At 46.8% G+C, this 22,381-nt stretch overlaps 1 protein-coding gene across 2 annotated transcripts in view; it reads right to left on the reverse strand.

Moving 5' to 3' along the window:
• The window catches only part of MAP1A (microtubule associated protein 1A), a 117,321-nt gene that overhangs the window by 23,581 nt on the left and 71,359 nt on the right, over nucleotides 1-22,381 (reverse strand). Inside the window, exon 1 of one of the 2 annotated variants that reach the window (XM_073304628.1) lies at nucleotides 20,958-21,056. The exons of the other annotated variant lie outside the window; for it this stretch is intronic. The gene's annotated coding sequence lies outside the window, so the exon portion shown is untranslated. Of the gene's footprint in view, nucleotides 1-20,957; nucleotides 21,057-22,381 lie in introns of those variants that run through there. 2 annotated transcript variants of the gene reach the window in all.

A 22,381-nucleotide genomic window follows, 5' to 3' on the forward strand; every position in this document is an offset into this window, starting at 1 on the left:
CATGCGCACCAAGTAGAATACACATAGGGACCATTACACAGAGAACACAGGGATTCTCAGATTGCATCAAACCAGTGGACCATCTAGCCACATGTCCCGTTGCTGACTTTAGCTAAGATCAGCTGCTTCAGAGGAAGAAACCCTACAGCAGGCAGTTCTGGGATAGTCTGCCCCATGGACAGTTTACTCTGACTGCTATTAGTTAGGTCAGCTTGTGCCCCAGGAGCAGCTACATCCCTTCCAAAGCTTTTTTTTGATCATTACAGTTATAACTCTGATTATCCTTGTTATTCATATAACTGACTGATCCTTCTTGGATTCTTGTTAAGTTCTTGGCCTCAATGGCAGATTGACTCAAAAGACAGGATAAGTATTGAGGGAACCAAGATTTCCATCTCATGGATTCATGGGTCATGATTTTGAATAAACACATTCACTGGCCCTTTAATATACTGTCTTGGAAAGGATGACGAGACAGACCCTCTGCACAGGCACATAGAAGCAAAGATGTCAGGAGAACTTCCACTCCATCTAGGAGAAAGAAAATTCTAAAATGATTGGTAAAGGCACAAGAGACTGGAATCATCTCTAGAGGCTCTTGAATGCTTACATCATTTCTATTTCACAGACGTGATTCCACAAGTACAGAAGAGCCTTTCCCAGAGAAATACAAGGATCCCCTTTTAACAGCCCTGTAACCATGCTCTAGATGAAGAGCTTTCTGATCTGAGTTCAGAGGCAAGGGATCCAGGCTCAGGAGAAGCACCACGTGCAACTGGGGCTAATACAACTGAGAATTGCAACTGAAGCAACCAGAATCACTCTGCTGAGTTCCTGCCAAAAGTTCAGGAGAACTAGCAGTAAGAAAGAGAGATGTGGGGAATGACAGACAGTATTCAAAAAAGAACTAGATGCGTTCTTGGAGGATAGGACCATCAATGGCTATTAGCCAGGATGGGCAGGGATGGTGTCCCTCGCCTCTGTTTGACAGAAGCTGAGAATGAGTGACAGGAATGGATTTGTTCTGTTCACATGCCCTCTGGGGCATGTGGCATTGGCCACTGTTGGAAGACAGGATACTGTGCTAGATGGATCTTTGGTCTGACTTAGTGTGGCCGTTCTGATGTTCTTATTCATATCCCCAGTGCAATACACTCACTTAACATCAAAGTGGGAACCTAGAGTACAACATGAAGGCCCAGAACCCAGGAGGTGATAGATCAAAACACCAAGGAGAGCAGTATCCAAAGAGATTTCCCTCTTGATCTTCCCTGAGATCCACATCCTTGGTGGGTCCAAGGCCAAGGCAGCTCAGGGAAATGTAGGTTACCCTAAAGACTTTGAATATGAGCATGTTGGGCTCATACCTGAAGAGCCCACTACAGATAGCTCCCTCTGTAGAGCCTATTCAGAAGAAGCCAGTTCCACAGGCCTCTTCTACACAGGCAAAGGATTCAAATGCACAGGTGGGGGGTGGGGTTCTTTACGCTTACTGTCAAAAATTATTTAAATCAGAAATAGAGAATCGAGTAACTGAGGTTACAGAAAGAGTCATTTATACTAATGGAATGAATCCCACAGCACTTTGTCCCACATGAGTGCTCTGGCAAAGGGGAGAGATACACCTGTGATCACACTTGGCCCTTGCTCTGCCTGGCTCCCACTGTCAAGAGTTTACAGTACACAGAAAAACAGTCTCAGTCTGGTGAGAGCCACAACCTCAGTCACCTGGAAGATATTATTAATGAACCAATTATTGGAGTAGCATCACCATTCTGGCTTTGTGCTCTTTAGGCCCTGTCAAATGATACTCACGAACACTATATATTAGCTGCAAACCTCTTCCCTGCATATTATGAAACATTAAGGTTAAAATTCCAATTGCATGAGTCTTAATTTTAACTTTGCATATTCCATGTATGTTCTGTATTACCATAATCATCACAGGGTCTGTACAGTCAAACATAGGACTTGCCACCCTGGGTTAAACCTTTGGTCCACTGAGTCCAATATCCTATCTCAGGCATCAGCCAGCACCATCAGGTGCCTCAAAGCAAGGTGCAAGAACCCCACAATAGCAGATGTGGGATAATCTACTTTGTAAAGGTCTCGTTCTAACCCCTAATAGTGGAGACTGGCTTTGGCCCTGAAACAGGAGGTTTGTCTCCTTCTCAATACTCTCATTCTTCGCATTAATTATGACAACTCTGGACAGTCTTATCAGTAGAAATAATAGCTCTTATATAGCACTTTCCATCAACATATCTCAAAGCGTTTTACAAAGCAGATCGGTATCACTGTCCCCATTTCACAGATGGGAAAAGTCAGTCTCAGAGAGGTGAAGTGATTTGCCCGACACCCAGCAGGCCAGTGGGAGAGTTAGGAATAGAATGCAGGTCTCCGAAATCCCAGTCCAGCACTCCTATTCCATAGGCTACACTGCCTAATCCAGGGATTGGCAACCTTTGGCATACAGCCCGCCAGGAAACCCCTGGCGCAGGCCAAGGGATGTGCTGGCTGCCCTTCCCACAGCCCCATTGGCCTGGGACGGCAAACTGTGGCCAGTGGGAGCTGTGATCGGCTGAACCTGTGGACGTGGCAGGTAAACAAACCGGCCCAGCCCGCTAGGGGTTTCCCTGGCGGGCCGCATGCCAAAGGTTGCGGATCCCTGGCCTAATCCATCCCCTCCTTGACTCTTGCTAAATTTTTGGCCTCAACAATATCATGTGGCAGTGAGGTCCAATGTCTAATTACACATTGTATGACATAGCATTTCTTTTTAGTGATTTTAAATTCCCCACCTTTCAGTGTCATTGAGTGTCCCCTTGTTCTTGTGTTATGAGATCAGGAGATGAGAAGCTCTAAACCATTCTTTATTTTAGACTTTTATCTTGTCCTGTTTATTGGTGTCCTTGACAAGGTTAAACAAATCCCTATCTTTTTAACCTCACTTCATAAGAGTTTCTCCAGCCCCCTAATCATTCTTGTAGCCCTTTTCTGAACTTCCTCAAATTCTGTTACATCCTTTTTGAGATGGTGTGACCAGAACTGAACTCAGTATCCAGGTGAGGCCAGTCCATAAAGGTACATAAGGGCATTATAAGAGTCTGCATTATTCTCCATCTTGTTTCTTATGCATCCTAACATCTTGTTTGCTCTTCTGACTGCAGCTGCACATTTAGCAGGTCTTCATAGAGCTGTCTACAGTGATGCCCAGGTCCCTCTCCTGAATTGATTCAGTTAATATAAAACTGTAAGGTGCATGAGAAGTTTATTTTCCCCCACCCTCCCAATGTGAATTACTTCACATTTATTGATTTTTAACGTCCTCTGTCACCATACTGCCCATTCCCTCAACTTCGTTAAGTCCCTCTGAAGTTCCTCACACCCTTCTCTGGATCTAAATAACATTGTGTCACCTGTAAATTTTGTTGGCTCAGTGTTAATGCCCTTTGCCAGCATTAATAGATTAAACAACACTGTACCTAATGTGGAATCTTGAAGTCCCTACTGGTCATCTTTTGCCATGATGAAATTTGACCATTTATTTCTATGCTCCTTCCTATCTCTTAGATAGTTTTTGATTCATGACAATACTTTGCCTTCCCCCCCCCCATATAAATGGCTATATATAAAATGTGCAGACGAAGGTTCATGTATACAGGTACACAATTCTTCTGATTTAGTATTGTTGGAGGAGCAGCACCAGAAAAGGGCAGTTCCTTTCCATGAACTACGTACTGAGTCACTCAGCTTTGAGTGATTGTACCAGAAGGCACTTCTCGCTGTAGCTGCAATTCTAAAGGATCTCAAGGAGTTTTACAGTTTCTCTATAAAGGGATCCTTTTCCCTATAGTGCAGCAGCCTCTTGGGTGGAATTCAGCAGCCACTGACGCTACAAAACAGTGTATAGGTGCTAAAATGAAGATTAACTTCTCCAGCTGACACTACAGGGGAAAACTTGCTGCAATTACTGCCACATCATGACCTCAATATCCTGACTCGCTGTAGCTCACAAAAGCTTATGCTCAAATAAATTTTAGTCTCTAAGGTGCCACAAGTCCTCCTTTTCTTTTTCCTACAGTTTTTCCTCAAAAAGCTCTTCCTGCAGTGAGGCCCTGAACCTCTGCAGCTGCTTGGCCTTCTCCCACACTTCAGCATGGCTCTGAGCCACACATTACAGGACTCAAGGCCTTTCTGAATCTGTATAAACAAAAGGCCACATTTGAAGACAGCCCCAGCTTTGCATGAGTGATCACTGAGTGCATATATCTGCATAATTTAGCATAGTCTTCTGCAAACTGAAAGGCTTCCATCTACTTCATTCTTAAATGACATCATCACTCTGAGATGGTAACTGGCTCTTTTATAAGGAGGCTGAGAAATCTCCAACTGTAGCTTCCTCAGTGCCAGAGAGAAAAAGATTTCAGTCCCAAAATGGGTCTGTTCAGAGAGCGAGAGAACAACATATTCATTCCCACTCTGGCACTGTAATGCAAATACAAGGAAGCAGCCCTTGGGGAGCATCACTATAAAGGCCAGAAAAAAAGTTTTGCACAGAATATTGAGGAAAGCTCCTACTTTTATCCCATATGTTACACACACCTTCCCCTCTCTTAATGCAAGATGGACTCAATGCCTGGAGCGTTAAAGAAAGCCCGAGGATTGGCTGTCAGCCACAGATGGGGTAGCACTGCCAGAGGGGATGTTGCAAACCTAGTATCAGGACAAGCTGTTCTCTAGCCCATTATGGGGGGCACTGTGCTGATGGAAAGGGTGGCTCCACGCTGGTGGCAGAGGGTCCCACCCATGCTGGAGAAGTTGCTCCTTAACCTGGTATTACGGGGGATCTGAATTTCTAGAGCTAAGAAGGAGGATGGCCCAGTGGCTAGGGTACTAGCCTGGTACTTGGGAGATCCAGGTTCAATTTCCACAGACTGCCTATGTGATTTGGGAAATACTGCCAGGCATTGGGGTGCTCAAAGTCACAAGTGAGGGGCATCAGCAGGCCTGTGAAAGGAACCCAGACAGGCGGGCCTGCTGTGGGGGTTGTAATGAGCCTGAGAGGCAGTGCCGCCCAGAGGATTCAGGGAGCCTGGGGCAAAGCAATTTCGGGGGCCCCTTCCATTAACTAAAAGTTAGTTTTGCAGCCCTGAGCGGGGAAGAAGAAAAAAAGAAAAACCCAAGTCATGCCGCCGAAGAAGGAAGAGGACAGGAGGACCCACTGCCAAATTGCTGCAGAAGACTGAAGTGGAGCGATTGAGCTGCCGCCAACGAGGAAGAGACGGACTGAAAGACTTGCCACTGAAATTGCCCCCACCCTGTCTCCGAGGCCTGGGGCAAATTGCCCTATTCCCTCCCCCCGCCCCCCCGGGTGGTCCTGCTGAGAGGGGAAGTGCTGTGCCTCAGGCCTGCTGTGGGGTTGTAGTGGGTCTGAGGGGAGGAAGTGGTGAGCATGGGGCCTGCTGTGGGGTTGAGGTGCTCAGCATGGGGACTGCTGTAGGTTTGTAGTGGGTCTGAGGGGAGGAAGTGCTGAGCATGGGGCCGGCTGTAGGGTTGTAGTGGAGTCCAGAAAGGCGAGATCATTGGCAGGCAAATTCCATAACTGTGCTATCTGTTTTTTGGCAGCAGGAGCTAGCTGGTGAGTGGCATGTCTGTGTGAGGCAGCCTGGCCCTGTGCAAGCAGCATAACTCTGCCAGACATCAGAGAGAAAACAAACAGGAACATCTGACTGTCATTTGACCTTTCGAAGAAACATGGGAGTCTGCACAGTGCTGGCTTGAGCCCCAGCAGTGGCTGCTATCCCATTCCCCATCTCCACTCCCAGGAATCTGTCTGTGTGGAGAAGGCTCACGCCCATATCCCGAGTTCCATTCCCCACCCCCAAACTGGAAATCAGGCCACAGTTTCCCAGTCTCTAGTTCCCTTAACTCTAGGAGATGGTGACCCACACTCCCCAAGGGTATCAGCAACGTAGTGAACTCAGATTCCAAGACAATGTGACGCCCATATTGGCTGCACCATCAGCACCGGAGATAAGTGTTATATCTCACAGACACTGTGATGACGGGCATGGTATAGATATAAGCAGTCATCAGGAAGAATCCCAAGGAGTGTGTGTGCGCGCGCGCACACACACACACACACGGATCATTCATACCCCCACTGAGCTGCAGCTACTTCTAGGGTAGGGCACAGCAGCTGTTTAACAACCCCACAACAACACAACAAATTTTGGAATAGAAAGTGAAGAGGAACATGTGTGGTGGTTGCTCTTTTGCTCAGTATTCAGAAACTGTTGCTGTCTTCAATACATACTTCTCTCCCTGTGGCTTTTAGAGAGGTATGCAGCAGCCTCCCCCATCTTTTCTCTTGAAGAAGCCCAGGTGCTCAGAGCCCACACAGGTTGAGGGATGAGAGAGAGGTGGAAGAGCACTACCAGGATATATATAGCTCAACCCCTATTGGTGCAAGGCAGGATTATTCACTACAGTTTGTTCTCCAGTTTTTCAAGTGATGGGACTCTGTACTCTTCCCTGGGGACATGGACATGGGCACATCCTGCCTCAAATTACTCACAGTCTAAATAGACAAAACAGACCAAGGGTGAGAGAAAGAAAGGGTTCTCTCATTTTTACAGATAGCGAATTGTAAAATTTAATGGCCCTCCATCTGGATCCCTTTCACTGTCAGGCTGTATTTCTGAAAACCCTAAATTTTCCTTTGATTAATTTCAACCCATTCCCAGAATTTACGTGCCTTGGACCCCCAAACAATTCTTCTTCCTGCTTGGGTTTTCCCTCCTCTCTAAATTTAAACATGTTTTTCACACTATTCTCAGTGTCTGGCCAGATGATACATATCAGAAACTCTTTTAATCTTCCCTTTCAGTTTTGTTGCTCTTCTGGGATTGAGGTGGCTAGACCCACAGAGAAAGCAGCACATCACCTTTGTCCCAGGACATTATGCCCCAGCACATGCAGCCCAAATGTACTGGGCAGTTTTTTTTGGCAGCTGCAAGCATATTCATATCTATGTCATATCACTCTTACATCTCTTTCAGCTATTACTACTTTCCTAATATTCCTATTGAATGGGCGTGGTTTGGATTAGCAGCACTTTCCCAAATGAAATCTCCTTTTGTCATTTCCCTCCAAAAATTCCTTTCTCTGTAGGTCCTTTGGATTATCCTTCTGTCCATCATGGTTGTTCTGAACACCTCATAATTTACTATAATCAGTAAATTTAATCAACACAGTGTTTACATCCCATTCCAGATCACTAGTAAAGATATTAATTAAAAGTAGGGCTAACTTGGTACCTGCAGTTACCCACTAAATACCTATCCCCCTCACAGATCAACAGAATACAACAAGGCACATCAAACTGCTTAATAATGTTGGACCACAGTTTAATAAAGAGATTATGTTGTAGCAACCTCCCCTTCCATTCACCAGCACATGTGATAATTACAGCAACTGCTTACATGAAAAAGCAGTACAGTAGAACCTCAGAGTTACGAACTGATCGGTCAACCACACACCTCATTCAAGGTAAGGAAATGGTTTCTGTGCGTGTTTCATTTAAATTAAGTTGGTTAAAAGCAGCACTTTTCTTCTGCAGAGTAAAGTTTCAAAGTTGTATTAAATCAATGTTCAGCTGTAAACTTTTGAAAAAACAGCCACAATGTTTTGTTCAGAGTTATGAGCATTTCAGAGTTGCGAACAACCTCTCTTACCGAGGTGTTCGTAAGTCTGAGGTTCTCCTGTCTTAAAGCGTGGTGCAGTATTTTTAGCTTTTTTAGTGCACGTCAGCAGTCGGAGACAGCTGTACCCAGCCAGTACTCTGTGGACCACCAATAGGTGTCTGCAGAGCATAGTTTAAAACTGCTACGATACATCTTTATTTTGTACAGCATCTATTTGTGGGTTCACAAATACTATACAGAGAGAACTAGTAACCGGCGAGGGCGAGGGAGTCACAGGTATTGGCAAGGAGAAAACATCTTCAGTTGGTATGTGAAATCAATCAAGAGTCAATGGGCAGAGCTCTCCAGAGAGGCTCTCATACTAAGAGTGACGGGATAGGCCAGAGGTCAATAAGAACATAAGAACGGCCAGACTGGGTCAGACCGAACCTCTGTCTAGCCCAGTATACTGTCTTCCAACAGTGGCCAATGCCAGGTGCCACAGAGGGAATGAACAGAACAGGTAATCATCATCAGGTGATCCATCCTCTGTCGCCCATTCCCAGCTTCTAGCAAACAGAGGCTAGGGACACTATCCCTGCCATCCTGGCTAATAGCCATTGATGGACCTATCCTCCATGAACTTATCTAGTTCTTTTTTGAACCCTGTTATAGTCTTGGCCTTCACAACATCCTCTAGCAAGGAGTTCCACATGTTGACTGTGCGTTGTGTGAAAAAATACTTCCTTTTGTTTGTTTTAAAACTGTTGCCTGTTAATTTCATGTGGTGACCCCTAGTTCTTGTGTTATGAGGAGTAAATAATACTTCCTTATTTACTTTCTCCACACCAGTTATGACTTTATACACCTCAGTCATATCCCCCTGTAGTCTCTTTTCCAAGCTGAAAAGTCCCAAACTTATTAATCTCTCCTCATATGGAAGCTGTTCCATACGCCTAATCATTTTTGTTGCCCTTTTCTAAACCTTTTCCAATTCCAATATATCTTTTCTGAGATGGGATGACCACATCTGCAGGCAGTATTCAAGATGTGGGTGTACCATGGATTTATATAGAGACAATATGATATTTTATGTCTTATCTATCCCTTTCCTAATGATTCCCAACCTTCTGTTGCTTTTTTGCTGCACATTGAGTGGATGTTTTCAGAGGATTATCCACAATGACTCCACGATCTTTCTTGAGTGGTAACAGCTAATTTAGACCTCATCATTTTACATGTATAGTTGGGATTATGTTTTCCAATGTGCATTACTTTGCATTTATCAACATTGAATTTCATCTGCCATTTTGTTGCCCAGTCACCCAGTTTTGTGAGATCCTTTTGTAGCTCTTTGCAGTCTGCTTGGGACATACTGCTAAATGACAATGCTAGATGAGCAGAGAAAGGCAACAAAGATGGTCTCTGAAATGTGTGGGAACAAGATCATGGCGGATTCTAAAATGAGGGTGATTTTGAACTGGATCCAGAAATGAATGAAGAGTCACTGGTGTTTGAACATGGGGATATTATTATGCGTATGGAACTTTTCAGAGCTTTAATGATGATGATGATTGGTAAGTACTTGTATTGTGGTGGTGCCAGAGGTCCCAGTCAGGATCAGAGCCCCTTGATGTTAGGCAGTGTATAAGCATGTGGACAGAAACAGTCCCTAACTCAAAGAGCTTAGAATCTAAAAAACAAGACAAACGGTGGGAAAACAGGATACAGCTTGCAAGCAGAGAGATGACATATTCTGACCCTAGTGGAGGAAAGCATTAAGTATGTGCTAAAGTCTCACTAAAGTCAATGCTTTCCTAAACTTAGGTTAGGATGTAGTGCTTTGCCAATGAGAAAATGGACAGTAGCACTCTACACAGTGAGTCTAAAGAGGTGACATTTAGGAATGTCACAGAGAAAAGAGAAGTGAGAAGAGATGACATTGTTACCTTGCAGCTCTGTGTTCTTGGAGAACCAGGGCGCAGTACCCAGTCTGTCGGACTCACAAAAGACCTTCTTTCCCCCCTACCTCCCGCCAGCCTCTGATTGAACCAAATCTGCATCAGAAAAAAGATTTACAAAAAGCAATGAAAAGAAGGGTGACCAAATAGCAACTGTGAAAAAACGGGAGGGGGGTGGGGGGTAATGAGCATCTGTATAAAAAAAAGTCCCTAAAAACAGGACTGACCCTACAAAAATGGGACATCTGGTCACCCTAATGAAAAGGCAGTGGGAGACACACCTAGACCCCTGGGATACAGATGACAGGATTAAGGAAACTCCCCTAGCCTCATTTGCATCGAAGATGGGGCAAAGAGGCATCTCCAGTAGCATTCAGAATGGAGAACAGTGATTCCAAGGCAAGAACCGCATGAAATTCTGGGACCAGAAAAGCAGGGAAACACTGCATGATGCGGGATCTCTGCTCCAGATGTTAATGAACCCAGCCTGCACACACCCAGCTCAGCAGTTATCAGACCAATTCTAGTAATAAATCCTTTACTGGTATCCAAAATAGTGAAGCTCCCTAATTACATTGTGAGCACCCTCCAAGGAACACCGCCCAAAGACAGGAATGATCAGCTCCCATGGTCTAGCCTGAACAAAACAACTTTGGTATATTCCCTTGTTTACATATAAACAAATCTAGTGTTCTCCCTTGAACCATTGTTGTTTCTCTACAAAAACTCCTACCCACGCTCAAGTAAGTACTCTGATGCCTGGATCCAAAATCTGAATCAGTTCCATTGGGACTTCATCTTCTTCTGACTGATCATGATGGGGGCTCTGCCTGACTCCAGCACTCCTGACCCTCAATTACCACCACCACCTGGGACCCCCGATCGATTCAAGCTTCATGGAGTTGTGAGAACCCAGCTTGCTCTCTCAGCTCATGCTGTTTGACTAGCCTGTCTCACTTTTTTGTTATAGACCATTTTAAAAAGCAATTCAGTGACTCAGCCATTTGAGAACAACTGTTTTAATCTCCCTGTTATTAATGAGCCAGGCTTTTCGCCTCATTCCCCACCCTTCTGGTACTCGTTAAAACCCTCTCACACCCTTCCTCCCTGTGGCAGCATTAGCTGTGTCTGTTGCAACCTTCATCTTTTCCATGAGACTCTGCCTTGTCTGGTTGCCTCCTACTCCTCCAGTCCCATGATAGATGTTTACTAACCTTGAGGGGACCGTGCTGGCCACTGCTAGCTCCTTATATTGTTCCTTTTCAGTGGAATTGTATCTGTGATTTGCTGCCAATATCTTAACAAGGGGACCCCACAAAAATGTCCCTCTTAATCCTGAGATAAACTCCATGTGCCAGGTTACAGTAGGCAAATGAAATAATTCATTGTTTTTGCATTTAAGCAATGACACTTTCTTATCAGCAGAACCAAGAAATGCTGCAACACAACTGTGCAACATTGCTTGATAAAGATGTACTTGGCTGGGAATATTACATTTTGCTCCTGAGTGTTTTGGTGGTACAACCCAGGATCCATCTTGTTTCATCTGAAGTGTAAGGTGGGGTGAGAAGCTTGTAGAATGACCAAGAAGTGTCCCTCCCCTAGGGATTCTTTTAAAAAATACAGGTACCTGTCAACAGATTAAATCTGATGCATTACTGTGCTATTCAACACTATGTTTATGATCCTCACATATAAGCTCTCTCTTGCAGGAAGGATTTAGCTGTACCAATGGAGGAGATAATTATCAGAAGCGGGGAAATCACCCCAAGTTTCCCTCCAGTTTGCAAATTTCAGGTGGCATATTTTTGGCAAAGGCTCCCAAGGAACCCTCTCGTTGCTTACTGCATTTTGGAGTCTGTTCAAATGCCCCAAGACTCATTCTCACTCATGGATGTTAATACTTCCTCATACTGCTCACTCCTCACTAGCTTTTCTTATCTCCAAGCCTCTCATCCTGCTGCATTCTGGGAACCCCCAATGCCTCACTATGCAGAATGTCATATACATCTAAAATGAAGCCAATAAACTAACCATGGCAGAAGGAAAGAGAAGCATGAGGGCCCACTTCTCTCAGTTACCAGCCTCTGACTTGAAACCAGCTATCCTCTGCCTCTGTCATTTCTTCTGACTTTGCATGCTTGGATTTTGGGTGCCACCTTGCAACTTCTCTACATGGTCTGGATTCCTGGGGTTTGATTTACAGCCTGATGTGCAAGCACTCTTTCACCTATGTCTACAAGGTTATATAAATGCACATAGCACTTGGGTCACCCATGTCCATTCTATTAGCAAATGCCTTGTTATTCTGTGTTCAGTATTGAAAATGTGTCAGCTGGAGAGAACCAGAGGTGCTCCCCCAAGCCCACATCGCACTGGGTTCACCCTCCCCCATGCATCACAGTGGGGACAATGCACCTCAGTCAATGCCTTTCATCAGACATATACATAGAGCCCTGCAAACCTTCAGATACCCACTTTACATCTGTGGATATCCAGGAACCACATTTGCGGCTCGTGGATGGATGTGGATCCAGATTTTATAGCTAGAGCCCTGCAAATTTGCAGATATCCGCTTTACATCTGTGGACATCCGCAGACCATGTTTGCGGATCATGGATCGGATGCGAATACAAATTTTGTATCCGTGCAGGGCTCTACATATACATCCCATTGCCTCATACTGAGCTCATGCCAGCCCTCCCTTCACAACAGGTGGACTCACTTTCCTCATGCTATCTGACCATGCTGGCTCCCCCCACCGCATTAGTCAACACTCAAACCTAGCCCTGATCTTAGATCCACTCACCTGCACTGAAAAAACAATGTGGAGTCCTTGTGGCACCTTAGAGACTAAGAAATTGTTGACACTACATGTTGCAGATGCTGCTGGAACAATGGATGCCCCATAATCTGTCCTCCCCTATTATGTCCCAGACAGATTAGGTAAGTGGAAACCAGGTGGCAATAGGCTGTTTCTTCCTCCAAGTTTGATGTCATCCCCAGATTTGAATATGGGGTAATTTACACCAAAGAAACACATGACAAGGAACAACCCTGAGCAGGCAAGATAGAGTAGCATAGTATTGGGCACAACATAAATGTCTGACAGCAAGCCACACGGAGCCCAGCTACCATAGTGCTCAGACACCATTGCGGTGGACCCAGTATCAGAACCTGAAGAGAGTCACACAAGGGAAAAAGAGGACTTAGGAATCTCTTGGGTTTGTTTTTTAGTTAGGTGGTAAAAAAGCCTCTAAAACAGGGGTTCTCAAACTTCATTGCACCGTGACCCCCTTCTGACAAAAATTACTACACGAACCCAGGAGGGGGAAACCAAAGCTTGAGCCCACCTGATCTCTGCCACCTCGAAGGATGGGGGAGGCAAAGCCAAAGCCCAAGCCCCACTACCCCAGGACAGGGAAGCCAAAGTCCAAGGGCTGTAACCTGACCCCTGCCACCCAGGGCTGAAGCCCTTGGGCTTGGGCCCCGGGCGGTGGGGCTTGGGCTTCGACCCCAAGTGATGGGGCTTGAGCTTCACCTTCAGCCCTGTGGTCCAGCAAGTCTAACACAGCCTGGTGACTCCATTAAAATGGGGTCCTGACCCACAGTTTGAGAACCCCTGCTCTAGAATCATTCAGCAAGACCTGGACTGGACTGAAAGTGGCAGGGAAGCATAACTGCTTAGAGACTGACAGATGCTTCACCCACTAGGGCAGGCCCCCTGGGGAGAGTCACCACTTTAGATAAGAGGTACAGTACCATACTGCAGCCATACACCAAGACTTGAACTCCCAAACCTCATGGCATTGCTCCACCGCCACCCGCCTCTTCTCTGAATTACAGGTTTCAGAGTAGCAGCCGTGTTAGGCTGTATTCGCAAAAAGAAAAGGAGTACTTGTGGCACCTTAGAGACTAACAAATTTATTTGAGCATAAGCTTTTGTGAGCTACAGCTCAAAGTGAGCTGTAGCTCACGAAAGCTTATGCTCAAATAAATTTGTTAGTCTCTAAGGTGCCACAAATACTCCTTTTCTTTCTCTGAATGAAGATTCTGCCATTTAGGTGAATTTCCCTGGATACCTAACTTCACATTTCCTGACCCTGAAGTCATAATCCATTTGTGTGTGCCCATTTCCCCAAATCTTCCTGTATGGGGTGAAGTTTCCATCTGAACTCTGTATTGCTTGTAAATATTCAGACCTCACAACTAGTTCTACTTTCAACGGCTCTTAAATGTGTTATAAATTGCATTAGGTCCCAGCCCTGGGCAAGGGGTCCCCACTTATTACTCCTCTGCATGAGGACTCACTGCCATTAGATTAAAAGAAAAGGAGTACTTGTGGCACCTTAGAGACTGACCAATTTATTTGAGCATGAGCTTTCGTGAGCTACAGCTCACTTCATCGGATGCATACCGTGGAAACTGCAGAAGACATTATATACACACAGAGACCATGGAACAATACTTCCTCCCACCCCACTGTCCTGCTGGTAATAGCTTATCTAAAGTGATCATCAAGTTGGGCCATTTCCAGCACAAATCCAGGTTTTCTCACCCTCCGCCCCCCCCCCCCCCACACAAACTCACTCTCCTGCTGGTAATAGCCCATCCAAAGTGACCACTCTCTTCACAATGTGTATGATAATCAAGGTGGGCCATTTCCAGCACAAATCCAGGTTTTCTCACCCCCCACCCCCATACACACACAAACTCACTCTCCTGCTGGTAATTTAGGCTTAAATAGAGACTGGGAGTGGCTAAGTCATTATGCAAGGTAGCCTATTTCCCCTTGTTTTTTTCCTACCCCCCCCCCCCGACGTTCTGGTTAAATTTGGATTTAAACTTGGAGAGTGGTCAGTTTGGATGAGCTATTGCCAGCAGAAGAAAGAAAGAGAGAGAGAGAGAGAGAGTGTGTGTGTTCCCCGGGGGGGGGGGGGGTGAGAAAGCCTGGATTTGTGCTGGAAATGGCCCACCTTGATTACCATGCACATTGTAGGGAGAGTGGTCACTTTGGATGAGCTATTACCAGCAGGAGAGTGAGTTTGTGTGTGTATGGGGGTGGGGGGTGAGAAAGCCTGGATTTGTGCTGGAAATGGCCCACCTTGATTATCATGCACATTGTAGGGAGAGTGGTCACTTTGGATAAGCTATCACCAGCAGGAGAGTGAGTTTGTGTGTGTGGTTTTTGGAGGGGGGTGAGGGGGTGAGAGAACCTGGATTTGTGCAGGAAATGGCCCACCTTGATTATCATACACATTGTGAAGAGAGTGGTCACTTTGGATGGGCTATTACCAGCAGGAGAGTGAGTTTGTGTGTGGGGGAGGGGGGGGCGGAGGGTGAGAAAACCTGGATTTGTGCTGGAAATGGCCCAACTTGATGATCACTTTAGATAAGCTATTACCAGCAGGACAGTGGGGTGGGAGGAGGTATTGTTTCATGGTCTCTGTGTGTATATAATGTCTTCTGCAGTTTCCACGGTATGCATCCGATGAAGTGAGCTGTAGCTCACGAAAGCTCATGCTCAAATAAATTGGTTAGTCGCTAAGGTGCCACAAGTACTCCTTTTCTTTTTGCGAATACAGACTAACACGGCTGTTACTCTGAAACCTGCCATTAGATTGTACTCTGCACTTCCTGCCGGTTTCACACTGGTAGAAGTCAAATGTTTAGGCGCTTGCGATGGTACAAATAAATGATAATTATTGTGAAGATCTGACACCAAAAGATATTGAAGACAAAATTGATGAACTAAAGGCTGGCAGAGTTCCCAAACCTGGCCCAAGAAATGGATGCTTTTCTTGTAAGCCAGCTGGTCTTACTTCTCTGACTGAACCACCCAAAGGACCTGGATTTGGAGTTTGAGCAGACCTCTAAGCATTTCTGTAATAAGTTATAAAAACATAAGTTGTCTGAAAATAAAACACCTTTAACTTCAAAAAAAAAAAAAAAAACCTCTCCAGCCATCTCATTGTCTTACTGCTGATGCCTATAGCTGTAATCTCATTTGATAGCCACCTGTGTGTATCGTGCAAAAGGCTCCAGGTGAATGTAAGCCACTGATCCAGCTATCACCTATATTCTGTGTTCTTCCTCCAAAGAATGCAATCAGCTTTGTTTGAATTGATCTCTTTCTCATAAGCTCTGGGCAGAACTCCCACTTCTATTCAAGTTTATCCATAAGAAGCCATTTCAGGAGGCCTTCAGAAACACAGCTAACCAGGCTGTAATTATTGGTTTCTCTCCCGCTTCTCCTTTTAGAGACTGGTGTCACAAGAGTCTTCTGAAAGGCTCAGACAACAGTCAAGCAACATACAAAATAAAGATGCTAAGGGCTGTTCTGTTCTAGTTCTTAATCATCTAAGATTCTGTTTTGGATCCCATCTGATACAGGCAGGGGTGAGGCACTTGGATCAGGAAGCATGAAAGAAAGTTCAGAAAGGGCAGGTGAAAAAGGAATTTAGGCAAAATCTTTTTAGGAATTATTAAGGTCATTAGAAGAAGCAAATGACCTGGACTTGCCAAAAGGCAAGGCACTATCTAATTGGTATTATCTATTTGTATGTCTGGTACATTATGAAAAATGGCCTAAGCCTCCACAGACACAGGGGGGTGGAGGGTGAGAAAACCTGGATTTGTGCTGGAAATGGCCCACCTGATGATCACTTTAGATAAGCTATTACCAGCAGGACAGTGGGGTGGGAGGAGGTATTGTTTCATATTCTCTGTGTATATATAAAGTCTGCTGCAGTTTCCATGGTATGCATCCGATGAAGTGAGCTGTAGCTCACGAAAGCTCATGCTCAAATAAATTGGTTAGTCTCTAAGGTGCCACAAGTACTCCTTTTCTTTTTGCGAATACAGACTAACACGGCTGTTACTCTGAAACCTCCACAGACTGGATCTCTGCCTTGAAAAAAATAACAAGGCAGCAGTGCCCTGGGGGCACTAGTGCCTAGATACAGGAACCGGCTGCTCAAGGAAGTATGCTAGAAACTGCAAACTCATTGTGCATCACTAATGGCAGCTTCGGGAAAAACCTTACTGTCCTGAGATCAGAATTCAGCTTGTGAAGTGTGTTTTACTGCATGGGGTGAGGCGTCTCTTTATTTAACACTGTTAATGTCCACCCTACTGATGAACTGGACCCCTCTCCTTCCCAGAAGAAAAGTGGCCATAAGACAGTCTGGTTTGTGCTAGATGAATATCTTCAATAAAAACAATTTGTTAAACTGAGACCTTGAGGCATTTAACTAACAAGAGCCCACATCCCAGGTAACTGGATTTAACAGATAGACTCAGGCTTCCCAAAAGCCCTTGAGACTGGCTAGTCTTCTCCTCCAGCACTGGGCTTTAATCTGTCAGCACTAACCAGAGCACAGAAGACAGCAGAAATGCGTCATTCTTTAGTAACAATAATTATCCAAGGTCCTTTTCCAGCACCTTCCCTCCAAGGCACTCAAAGGCCAGAGACAGGCCTCTGATGTTAGTGAGTCACCAAAGTGAGTTAGGAGCACACAGCCAATTGAAAGTCAGGGGGACTTGTGCTCCCCAAGTCACTTAGATCCTTTGGAAAATACCCATTTGAGAGATGAGCCCAGCAAGATTTAAAGGCCAGTTTTAGAGGTACTAAGCACCTGCAGCTCCCACTGACTACATAGGAGTTGGGGTACTCAGGCCCAGGATATACACAAAGGTTGTTGAAGAGCTGGGCACAGAGAACAAACATTCTGACTTTAGTCTGGAGCCACAAGACACTTCCAGGGGAATGAGGCATTCTTGGCAGGAGCACAGCCACTGTACATTAATGAGTTAAAAAAGGAGTGTGTTTGAGTGGAGATATACTCCACTCAGAAGGAAAGCATGTGTGTTTGTGGGAGGAATCCCAAGGATTGAATCAGCAGCTCAAAGGGGATGCAGAGAGAAACTGGACACAAACTGGGAATTGGAATAAAAATATCTCGGTGCCTCCCCCAGGGTTTCCTCCCAACAGCCACCCAGCCTGTGCTGGAATTCAGGGCATGACAGAGGAACCAATTCAACCGCAGATTTTGTCTAATGAATTTTGAAACTTCCTTTCCAATCCCAACAAACCCTCCCCAGAAACACTTACAGTGATTCAACTCGCTCTTTTCTCTCCCTCATCTGCTGAGTCCACAAAAACTGCCCAGTGACCAAGGGGCTTCCCAACTGCTGCCCCACAGGCCATATTCCCCACAGACCATCCCCTGGCTCACAGGCCATCAGACAACAGGTCCAATCCCCATGAGTATCCCGAGGCAGCCTCTCACCTGGCTACCCAGTCCTTATGAAATACCCACTGGTGGAGGCCCCACAGACACTTCCCCACACTAATAATCCTATATGCCATTCAAAGGCAGGCACACAGTAACACAGACTATCCATCAGCCAAGGGCTGCAGGCAGATTCCCCTGTTGTTTTCATAATCTGTTTCCAGACAGACACATCATAGGGTCTTTTTTCTTTACTCAACAGTTTCCCCTTCCTTTTGTGAGGCCACAACGACCCTGGGTGGCTCACTGAGAGGAAGACTCTGTGTGCAAAGAACACAAGACTAACTCCCATAGGAGACTATGTGCCTGAAAAATCCCCCAGATGAATTCTGCATATGCCTCCCCTGCACCCCCCACTGTCCAGAGCCCTTAGGCCCATATCCACCATGCCCACTCCAACCCCACTAGACCAGCCACAGCTGCATTCCTGGTGCACATCCCCTCCCTTGCTTTTGCCTGCCTGTACTGGCCATTCACAACCCATAGCCCCCGTGCTTGAATTGTTATACATCCCCCATCCCCCACACCTGCTAAGGATACATCTTCCTGGTCAACGCTGTGTTCATGGCACTGACATGGGCAGGAGCAGCAAATGGGGCTATGCTCTGCATGCTTCACCTCAGGAAATTCTTCTCATGGATGCTTTGGCCTGGGAAGGAACAACTCCAGACCCATACATCTTTCTGTGCCCACACAGACTAAATGGGGCATAGGAGTGCCTACACATCTCCTCTGCCTATTTGTAATAACGTCTATGTGAGAGGAGGAACATTCAGCTGAACTGCAACCATGGGGCAGTGGGGGAGGGAGGGGCAGCACCAATCTCCTTGCAGCAAGAGAGACCCCCCTAACCCATCAGCCTCTGTGGACAGAAGATGGGACCCTGGTCTGCCTGAGATGATGCCTGGCTTGGGGGGCTCTTCCCAGTGGGATCAATGCTGTTGGGAGTGGAATAAAGCCCTGTCCCTGAGATCAGAGTGTTTGAACAGGAGAGCTTGTCTTTTCTGCAGTCAGGAGCCACCAGGCACCAACTGCAGAATTTGCCGCAGTATAGTGTGTGTGTGTGAGAGAGAGAGAGAGAGAGAGAGAGAGAGTGTGCAGCAGCCATGCTCCTCCCCTCCAGCCTCCTCCCTGTGTGATAAATGTGTCTAACTCCCTCCCTTCTTCCCCGCTCCACTCCCACTCCAAGTCCCAGCCTGATCAACCCCAGCCCCTCGCCCTGGCTCCCCTCCCCCACTTAATTAAGAAGTCTTTTGTTGGCTTCACCAGACTTTCAATTGCTCCATCACTGTTCATCAGGGTTTGCGTCTCCCTCTTTACACTAACCCCACAACAGCAGCCTCTGGCCAGTGCTCATGGGGCCAAGCCTGCACCTGCCCCTTGCCCTCTGGTTCTGTCTCGACTAGGAGAAAAGATTGTATTTAAAAATATTTTAACTGACATTCTTAACAGTAGCGTTCACACGGTTTAACACCTTCATAATATATTAGCTGGTGGTGGTCAGTCAGCTCTGGACACACCCTGTGAAACTAGAGCCATCCACTTTGCTGATGGGACAGCAGGTAGCCTCCGCCCTGTAACCTTGGGAATCCAGGACAGGAGCTGCATGCAAAGGGAGGGGCTCACCCAACGCAGTGTCTGTGCTAAAGGGAAGGCACAGCAGGAGCAGGGGACTGCCAAGGACAAAGACTGGGAGGACACAAGTGCTTCACTCTCTTCTCATGTCCAAGGAACTGAAAATCTGAACATTATCACTAGCGTGGATTCAGGGCTGGCAGGACACGCACCCCCAGGACAGCAACATCAACTCCACACGCCCAACCACTTCATTCCTCTGACCACTTCATTCCTCTGTTTAGTGCCCTGGAAAGGCTGCATCACTCGTACATTTCACAGGCAGCTTCCCCTTTTCCTCCCCCACAAACTGGAAGAGTTTGGATGCTTCCTGGCTTCCTGTAGTGGAAGAATGAAGTGTTGAATAGCTCCAAGCCAGACTTTAGTTAATGCAAGGATACTGCTGTGTGTGTGTGTGTGTGAGAGAGAGAGAGCAAGCAAAGGGGGCTCCCAGTACCCTTTTCCAATCTATTAACAGCACTGCATTCCACCTTGACACCCTCACCCTCTTCCTGATTAGCATTAGCCTCATTCCAGCATCAGCACCATACAGACACTTCAGTCACCAATTCTTGCCTATGGGAGTGCCTGTGAGACGCCATGCCGCCCCCAGGTAGAGGGACCAGCACACTGCCCTCAGGCAAGGCAGTGCTGACACGAGCTCTGATTCTGCAGCACATTCCAGGTTCCTGGCACTCAGTATTTTTCCCTGGGTCCTACCCTGTGTTAGCCATCCTGAGATATGTCTGAGCCAGAGAGACAAGTGCAGAGAACAGCTGAGCAGTCAGAGAATCCAGAGTCTCTCTGTCCCTGGGGCACTTGGGACAAGAGCAGCTGGCAAGGGGCGAGGTCCTCATATAAAAACTAGCTCTGCCTGCAGCCACCTTACCCTCTTGTCACTGTCCTTTTCTGCCCAGTCCCCATGCAGCATCCCCTGCCCTATTTCAGCAGATCAAATAGAGAAACTGCATCTACCAGGAATCACTGCAAAGCTCCCCCAGGAAACGTGATGGCAGATCTACCAACCACTCCTCAGCCACAGCACGGTGACATCCAGCCAATTGCATCCCCTTGAGATCAGACACGGCAGAGCTGGGACAGCAGACAGGGTGGATCTCCATGTGCCACCTATTATCCAGATTTCCTGTGAGCACCTCCAGATGGAAGGAACCCCCTACCCCAAAGTGATGAGTTGTTTTGGTACCTCCAACCCTTAAACAATCCAGCTGGGAGCTAAGCAGTGTCACCCCAAGAATGAGGCCAATCCTGGCTATCTCGATCCTGCACGCCATCCCCTCCCCATCCCACTGCTGGAGATCTCCATTAACTCTCAGTCGCCCTCAAACACCCATTCACACCAGGCTGAGTGCACACGATGGGAAAGAGGAGTCTGCACGTACCATAGGGTCCTGGGATGAGCAGCCCATGGAAGTAGCAGCCGCTGCTCAGGATGCCTGGAGAATCACAGACACAAACCGGCTGCAGAAGGCAGCTGTTATGTCAATGCAAATCAGGGGAGGAGCTGGCCAGCCTCTCTCTGACACCCATTCAACAATGCGCCAGGCAGACTTAACCCTCTCTGGGCCAGAGTCTTTGCCTGGAGAACACCCGGAACCAGAGCCTAGTCCTAGGCACCCCCCACCCCTGCTGCTCCCTGATCATTAACCCTCAGGGAGGGGCCAGAGCCCAACCACTGCCACGAGTTCCCTGTTAACCCCATGGGTGCCAGTGCCCAGCACCAGGCACCTCCATGTCTTCCAATTGAGCCCTCTGGGTACCAAGCCTGGCCCTGGGCACCTCCACACCATCCTGTTAACCCCTTAGGTACCAGAGCCCGCCCCAGGTACCTCCACACCATCCTGTAACCCCCCTGGGTACCAATCCCGGCCCCAGGCACCTCCACACAATCCTGTTAACCCCTTGGGTACCAAAGCCTGGCCCCAGGCATCTCCACACCATCCTGTTAACTTCTTGGGTACCAGAGCCTGGCCCCAAGCACCTCCGCACCATCCTGTTAACCCCCTGGGTATCAATCCTGGCCCCAGGCACCTCCACACCATCCTGTTAACCTCTTAGGTGACAAAGCTTGGCCCCAGGTACCTCCATACCACCCTGTTAACCTCTTAGGTGACAAAGCCTGGACTCAGTCTCAATAGTCATTAACCCCTTGGGTGCCAGAGCTCAGCTCTGGGAATGGCCACATATTCCTCGTTCATTAATGCCCTGGGTGCACCAACTGTCGGTGTCCCAAGAGGAGAGCTCTGATACTTCATTAGCAACATCAGAGCTTGCCCATGCCTTGAAATCCATGCTACTGGGTAAGGCTCCTTGCCCAGACACTTTCCCAGCTTATTTTTATAAACATGTTTCTGACCCCTTTGCAGGCAAGTTGCTACCTTGTTCAATGGAGGAAAGTACCCGCCCCACGCTTGGAGGAGAGCCTGTATTTCAGTTATTCCCAAGTTGGGCTGGGGCCTCATGTCATGCCCAAACTATACAGAAATCTCCTTAATTAGCATTTGAAATATTGGCCAACATTTTGGCTGACAGGCACAATATCATCCATCACAGCCAGATGGGACTTATTAAAGTCCAACATGGTTCAGATAACTAAAAACAGTTAGTAGCTATAATAATTGCACAGTATGAGGATGCTGACACCGAAGCACTTCTGCCTTGGATGCAGAAGAGGCCTTTGATCACATGAACGGGGAGTACATGCTATAGACCCTCCAGAGCCTGGTTTCAGGCCTGTTTTTAGATGATGGGTTAAACTTCTATATAAGGACCCCACATCTCTAATCTTAACCAATGGCATAATTTC

This window comes from Lepidochelys kempii, chromosome 10 (assembly GCF_965140265.1).
Source record: "Lepidochelys kempii isolate rLepKem1 chromosome 10, rLepKem1.hap2, whole genome shotgun sequence".
NCBI classification, from domain to species: domain Eukaryota; kingdom Metazoa; phylum Chordata; order Testudines; family Cheloniidae; genus Lepidochelys; species Lepidochelys kempii.